The following is a 7,790-nucleotide window of genomic DNA, read 5'->3' as shown; positions in this document are numbered from 1 at the left end:
ACCGTCTACTCCTTTGTATGACTTCCTCAAAATCTGTCCAAGAGAACAATTTAAATTGCAAGATGGCAGTGGATCATATTTTTTCACTTGGAAAAGATAATGTTGCTACTGCTACCTCTCCTACCATGATGACTAATGACAACCGCTGATCTTGCTTTTGGAGCCTACACTGTACACTACTTAAAAGACAATGAGCCAGGTAAAGGCAGCAAATATAAGAGAATTCGGCTTCAGAAAATCGTTTTAAAAGGTTGCTTCTTGAAACTGATTTCCACCAAAAGCAAACAATTTATAAAGGTTATACATGTATGTTCAGCCCAAATCATGTGCACAGAGACATGAGAAAGGTTGGAAAGCCAGGCTTGCAAAACACTTAGGGTCAGGCTTGAGTGAAAATGCAAGCCTCAGAGTCAAAACCAACTTACAATATAAGATGCAGTTGGTTGGCATAAAGAATGCAGTAAGGCTTGAAAAAAAAACTTAATTAAGAAAAGTTTGGGGGGAAAAAAAGAGAAATGTTGCCTGGAGCTTTCATTGAAATCAGAGACGTCCTGAAAAAGCCCATGGCCAGTTCTGGCCCCGCACAGCTGAAGGACCTGGCAAAACCCCAGCCTTCAGTAATAACTAACACTCATAAAGTTAAAATGAAGTTATCAAGGGGCCATTTTGGCCGTGCTTAAAAGACTAAACACATCTGCCAAAACAATGACATTTCCAAACTCTTAATTTTTGCAACATGTATATATGTGCTCTCAGTTTTCAGTGTATGCATTACTGAGAGGAAAACAACCAGAGAGAAAGAAAAATGTTTTCTCATTAATCAAAAGGAGATTAGACTGCTGTTTCTGCATACTGTGCACAGCAAGATTCAGAGTTAAACATCGCCACTCAAAGAGCTGACGTTGAACAAAAAATAGCAATTGAACTTATTCCTGCTTTACACCAAAAAGTGTTATTAATTTAATTTCCTGGGCATACAGTATGCATCAGTATTTTCTGAATTAGATCCTGAGAGAGTGATTTTGACTATGGGACTACTAGTAAAATATCAGCTCACATTCTACAGTTATCAACATCCAGACAAGTAAGCTAATGTCAGGGAATGCCAGCAGAAACTAAAACAAAACACTCAAGAAACTGTGATTCTGAAATAGGATACAAAGTAACAATGCGTGAAATATTTGAAGAAATAAAAGGCAGAATTAGTAAAAACGCATGTGAAAGGTCAATGAGACAGATTATTTTTGAAGTGTTTTTTTAAAAAAAAAAACTGTGTGTGTATGGGTGTGTGTGTATGTGTGTGTGTGTGTGTGTTTGTCCAAAGTCTTGCAAGTTTCATGAGAAAAAAGAGGTAGAATGGGAGCACATTCAACCTTGTTCAGTAGATAAATGGATAAACTGTGGGTTGAGAGACAAAGTCAAAAGTTGACCTTGCCCAGATGTTTTGAATCCAGGGCTGCTGAGTTAATGAACAAGATAATGGGGTTCCATTACTAACTAAAAACCCTCGACGCAAAGGCCCAGGACTTCCCCACACCCTGGTTTTCCTCAGTCATCTCTCTTCTTGTATATCTCATATATTTTCTTAGGAGAAACCATGTACTTTGCAAGGATTCTAATACAGTACTTCTGAGTTGTAACTTTCTTTTATTTACTCAAAAAATATCTAATGAGTGACTACTATCTGCCAGAACTTCTTAGCACTGGGATTCAACAGAATTTGTGCTCCTGGAATCATATCCTAGAAAAGAGGCAAAAATAAACAGAGGAAATGCAAAAACAATTACGATCATTTTAAATGGTGATAAACGCTTTGAAGGAAACAGGTAATCCAGAGTGACTGGTGATGAGGGTGGCTGCGTTAGGTGGAATGGCGCTGAGAAACCAGGCTGAAGCATGGCTACTGCTGAGATCCTACTGACGAGGATCCCAGATGACAAGGCTAGCCAAAGAGAGGATGGATGCTTGAGGGAAACAGGCAGAATTTCAAACAGAGGGTCTATAACTGTGTGATGGGAATGGCTGTCTGTGTGGAAAGAATCTAGAAAATGTCCTTCTGGACCATGCGTGCAGCGGTAGGAAACAGAGTCCAAGAAACAGGCACAAACCAGATTCCGCAGGCCTGAGATGCCAAGATAAGGTATTTGGGTTTTGTTCTCAGTGTGCTGAGAGGTGCCTTTGAGAGTTTGCAACCAGGGAGGAGTGTAATCTGATTTACGTCTTGTTAAAAAGTCTCTTTAGCTGTTGTGTATCTACATGTATCTACAACCACATGTAAATACTTATGAGAGGTATCAAGGGCTTCTGACATTACAGGGCTTGAGGTACCCTGAAGGGCTCCCTCACTACAATATACATGGTAGGATCCCAGGAAAGCAAGGGAAATTTTCAAGGAAGAGTGAGGAGAAAGGTTGAGCTGAAACCTGAACAGGGCAGGTGTGTAAACACAAACTCTGAAGGCCAATTCTTAGAACTGCACTGCAAAGACGAAGTCAAACTTTGGACCCACTGCAGGACTGGATATCTGAACTCAAGCTCCTAAAGAAGCAGTGTGGTTATAGCCTGGTAGTATCCTTGGCTCCCAGCAGAAGCAACAAAAATGCTCTATATTGCAAAGTAACCTGTTTTAATCCCAAAGATTTTCTCAGATTAAGTTAAAAAAAATATGAGCTCACAATCTACAATTATCAACATCCAGACAAACAAGCTAGCATTAGGGAATACCAGCAGAAACGAAAACACTCAAGAAATTGTAATTATAAAATAGTATATAAAGTAACAGTGTGTGAAATATTTGAAGAAATAAAAGGCAGATCTTAAAAATCATTATGGAGGCTGGGCGCAGTGGCTCATGCCTGTAATCCCAGCACTTTGGGAGGCCAAGGCAGGTGGATCACCTGAGGTCAGGAGGTTGAGACCAGCCTGGCCAACATGGTGAAACCTCGTCTCTACTAAAAATACAAAAATTAGCTGGGCGTGGTGGCACACACCTGTAATCCCAGCTATTTGGGAGGCTGAGGCAGGAGAATCCCTCAAACCCGGGAGGCAGAGGCTGTAGTGAGCCGAGATGCAGACACTGAGACACTGCACTCCAGCCTGAATGACAGAGTGAGACTCCATCTCAAAAAAAAAAAAAAAAAAAAATCATTATGGAGTAAAATACTGTAAAAAATTACAACACATATTTGAAAATGATCAAATGAAACATTAAGAAATAAAAATGTAATTATTAAAATTAAAATTTTAATGATAAGCTAACTCGTGGATTAAGTAGAGACTGGGAGAATTGGTGAACTGAAAGATGGGCTTAAAGAAATTGAACAAAGTCCAATACAGGGATAGGGAGATAGGAAATATAAAAGAAAATAAAGACACAAAGGATAGAATAAAATATTTAAGTTATATCTATCAAAGTCCCAGAAGGAGAGAATAGAGAGACAAGAAAAGAGGTGATTTTTAGGAATTTCCAGAGTTAGTTGATTTCGTGGTGCACAGATGCAGGAAACATAACAAATACCCAACAAAATAAATAAAAAGCAATATACATACAGACAGATTTTGCAATATGGTTGTAGAATCCCAAGTCAAAGAGAAGATCTTGAAAGCAGGCAAAGAGAAAAACAGAGCAACTACAAACAAGTAATCGTTATCCCGACAGAGGCTTCTGACCAGAAGACAATCAAGTCACATCTGACCACAAAATGATCGCCAACTTAGAATTGTAAAGCTATCAAAAGTATCTTTCATAAAAAGTATCTTTCAAAAAGAAAGGCAGCATAAATACATTTTCATTTGAATAAAAATGGAGTTACTTTTAGACATCTTGTGATCTAAAATATTCTAAAAGATACATTTCATTAAAGGAAATTCTCAAATATGTATGTGTTTCAGTAGAAAGTCCAGAAAAAGTATCTAGAATAAAGCCTGGGATACGTAAAGGAATTATGACCAAAAGAACATTGAAGTAAATAAAAACAAATATTAGCAGTGTTAAACAAAAATGTCTCATGTGGGGTTTTAAAAAAAAGAAAGGAGAGAGCTAGAGTACTAGACATCAATGGCATGTGAATAAGTGGGGAGGAGATGATAGGAGGATTTTTTTGTTTGTTCTGTTGTGTTTCGCTTTGTTTTGAGACAGAGCCTCACTTTGGAGTGCAGTGCCACGATCTCAGCTCACTGCAACCTCTGCCTCTCAGGATCAAGGGATTCTTGTGCTTCACCCTCTGGAGTAGCTGGGATTACAGGCACATGCCACCATGCCTGGCTAATTTTTGTATTTTTAGTAGACACAGGGTTGTAGACCATGTTGGCCAGGCTGGTCTCAAACTGCTGACCTCAAGTAATCCACCTGCCTCGGCCTCCCAAAGTGCTGGGATAACAGGCGTGAGCCACCGTGCCTGGCCTATAGATAGGAGTTTTATGCTCTAAGGTTCATGTACAGATAAAGAGATAATTAAGATATTTATCAACTTTAGATTCTGTTAAATCGTCACAGTGACATTTCAAAGGTAGTTGCTCAAAGAGGAAAATAGATCAATAACTTCCAAATTATTATACTGGGAAAGTATGGAATAAGACAAAATTAAAAATATACCTAACTCAACCTACTCCCCTTTCAAAGAAAGCAAGACAAAAGAAGGACAAAAGGAGCAAGAAAAAAATGAACAGTTAGATAACTGAAATAAATCTAAAAACATCAGTAATAACAATTACTATAAAGTGACTCACCTTGCTCTTCAAAAAAACCAGATGGAATATTTTTAAAAGTAATAAAACACTTTTTACAAGCAACATACCTAAAACAAAAGAGTGGCTGGAAGATTGAAAGGAAAAGGTTGGAAAATATAAACCAGGCAAATAATCAATAAAAGGCTGGTTATCACATCAAATAGAAGAGTCAAGTCTTGAAGCATTATTAGAGTAAAGATGGTAATCAAACAAGAATAAAAGAACCAATTCACCAGAAAGCAAAAAAATGTATAACTTATATGCATCTAATGAAATAAGCTAAAAACATATAAAGCAAAACTTGATAGAACTATGGGAAGAAGCAGCACGTCTGTAATTGCAGTGGGAAATGTTAATACACTTCTCTCAATTGTCAATGCATGAAACAATCTAAACAACTGCACAATGGTGAATACAAGCAGTTATTCAAACGGCTACTAACAAGTTTCAACTCATAAAAATATATAGAATCCAGCCAGGTACAGTGGCTCTCGCCTGTAATCCCAGCACTTTCAAAGGCGAAGGAGGGAGGATTTGGCCCCAGGAATTCGGAGCCAGCCTCAGCATGGTGAAACCTGGTGTTACTAAAAAATACAAAAATTAGCTGGGCAAGGTGGCATGTATCTGTAGTCCCAGCTACTTAGGAAGCTGAGGTGGGAAAATAGATTGAGCCAACAAATTGTTCTCTCTTCCTGGGATGGAGCACGGACAGCACTACAGAGCAGTAGGAATGAACCATAGATCTAAGCCCAGCAACATAGATGAGCCATAAAACTAATGCCGAATTTGTGAAAAGCAAGAAAGCATATATGAACCTCAAAAACAAAGTTAAATAACATTTTTAAGTGATATACAACATATAAATATGTGTTAAAAATATTTAAGTATCAAGGAAATGATCACTTAATTTCAGGGTGGTGGAGAGCTATTGCTGGGGAAAAGGCAGGATAACAGGATCAGGGAAAACACACAAGTATGAGATGAAATCGTATGAAATTGCCTCTATTCAAAAACTTTTTAATCTTCAAAAATGGCATTTCACATGGTTCAGCCTGATAGCTCCAAGTGTACTGGTAACATCCTGTCACTTAAGATGAGTTGTGAGTTTACAAATATTAGGTTTATGATTATGACACCTAACTTGAATTTGTTTATGTATTACATTATGTGTATAAAGTATTACAACATTAAAAAAAAAAACCTTTCTTAAAAGAGTACAACAAGGTCCCTGGGGTCCATGTGAGGGTTGGACAAGGTTGGAAACCAGAAAAAGGAGAGACATTAAAGGGTGGAGGATTTATTATACTTAGTTGAAGGCAAACTCAGTTAGGCTCTCTGATATGCTGATTACTGGGAGTAAGGGAAAGGACAGCAAATCTATGTCAATTTCCTCTGAGCTAAATGAAACAATACAAGATGATGCTTTGATCTGGGGAAGAGGAGTTAAGAGTTCGATGTGGGTTTGTTTTATGGTATAAAATATACCACCATAGAACTGATAGATGTTCAGGACAGAAATTTTAGGAAATGTAAAAAGTATAAAAAATAAAATAGGTTGCCACCCCCAACCCACTCAGGCTAACGGCAACAGCTAAGGTACTGAACACTGGTTAAAAAAAAGAAAAAATACATGAGAAAAAAAAAAAGTCTATGAATTATTTGGTAGTTCATGGAAAGCCCTTTTGCAGTCCAAGGACGATATTATAGCAGGAAATGCAGATAGAAAGAATCGCCTGGAAGGAAAAGCTGCAATCACAAATAAAATCATCAGTTGTATAATATTTTTCAGTCATGACAGGAGGCAGGTATCAAAGCTGCTTTCACCAAAAAATGTGGGGATATGGCTTTCATTGTGCCCCAGTGTGAAATTATTCCAGTTAAAGGGGTTTGCAGAATAGCAACTGGTTGTTTTCTTAAAAGAAATCCTGGTGTCATCGACAGATGTGAGTTTTACTCACCTAACATGGAGATGTTTTCAAGAGTGCTGGCAGTAACGAGAAACAGCGAATTGCTATGAAATTTTGCTATGCTGGACTTGGTAAAGGCCAAAGTGAAGTGGCTAGCATGAGTCATGCTGCACAGGTTATTTTTAAAATACTGGAGAAATCCTGGTTGCCACAGAACTGTGTACAAGTTGATATGAAGATTGAATTTGGTGTTGATGTAATCACCAGAGAAGTTGTGGTTGTTGATGTTACCGATAATGATACCCAGGGACTCTGGCCATCAAGAGATCAAAGCCAACAGAAAGACAAACAGTCTTACTGTGACCTCAAAGAAGCAACTCTGGAAGGGCTCCAGATGGTAAAGAAAAACTGTGACTGGGTTGCAGAGATGGTAGAATTGCTTTGGAAATCAGAAAGTCAGTACAGGGGTGTAGTATGCATGGCCTCAATGTCTGATCTAGATCACCATGAAAAAATCAAGAGGGCCTGTGGAAATTTAGGGTTTGGGTAACATCTGCCCATAAAGAACTAGATGAAACTCTGGGGATTAAAGCTGAGTCTGAAGGATGGCATTCTTGCTGTATTTGTGGCAGTGGCAGGCAGAGGCCATGGCTGGGGACCAGTGATGCCTGGGAACACTGCACAGCCAGGTAGTTATCAGCTGTCCTCCCCTCACACCAGACAGGGAGCTCAGGATGTGTAAGCTTCCCTTGACAGGGGTCTCAGGTAGTGGACCATACTTTCTGCAGAAGACTCAGCTCAGTATCATGCCCAGATATTTGGATTAAGCCATCATTTGGTAGGGGGCAAACTGTAAACAAGCATATTGAACACATTGATTTCCTTGAAGAGAAAATCAGAGTTGTAATTTATAAGAAAAACAATGCCATTGCATTTTTTAAGGAAAACACTTCAAATTTCTAATTTAGCTGCAGGAACAAAAGCAAGATAAAAAGATGAGTTTATTTATTTATTTATGTATTTATTTATTGAAACGGAGTCTCACTTTGTTGCCCAGGCAGGAGTGCAGGAGCGCCATCTTGGCTCACTACAACCTCCACCCACTGGGTTCAAGCGATTCTCCTGCCTCAGCCTCCAGAGTAGCTGGGACTACAG

The 7,790-nt window shown here is 38.6% G+C and overlaps 1 pseudogene; it reads left to right on the top strand.

Moving 5' to 3' along the window:
• The first annotated feature begins 515 nt into the window (after positions 1-515).
• LOC105516024 lies at positions 516-7,542 on the top strand (annotated as a pseudogene).
• Positions 7,543-7,790: the final 248 nt, after the last annotated feature.

This window comes from Colobus angolensis, unplaced genomic scaffold (assembly GCF_000951035.1).
Source record: "Colobus angolensis palliatus isolate OR3802 unplaced genomic scaffold, Cang.pa_1.0 Scaffold272, whole genome shotgun sequence".
NCBI lineage: Eukaryota > Metazoa > Chordata > Mammalia > Primates > Cercopithecidae > Colobus > Colobus angolensis.
This window is presented reverse-complemented; position numbering and strand designations above follow the sequence as displayed.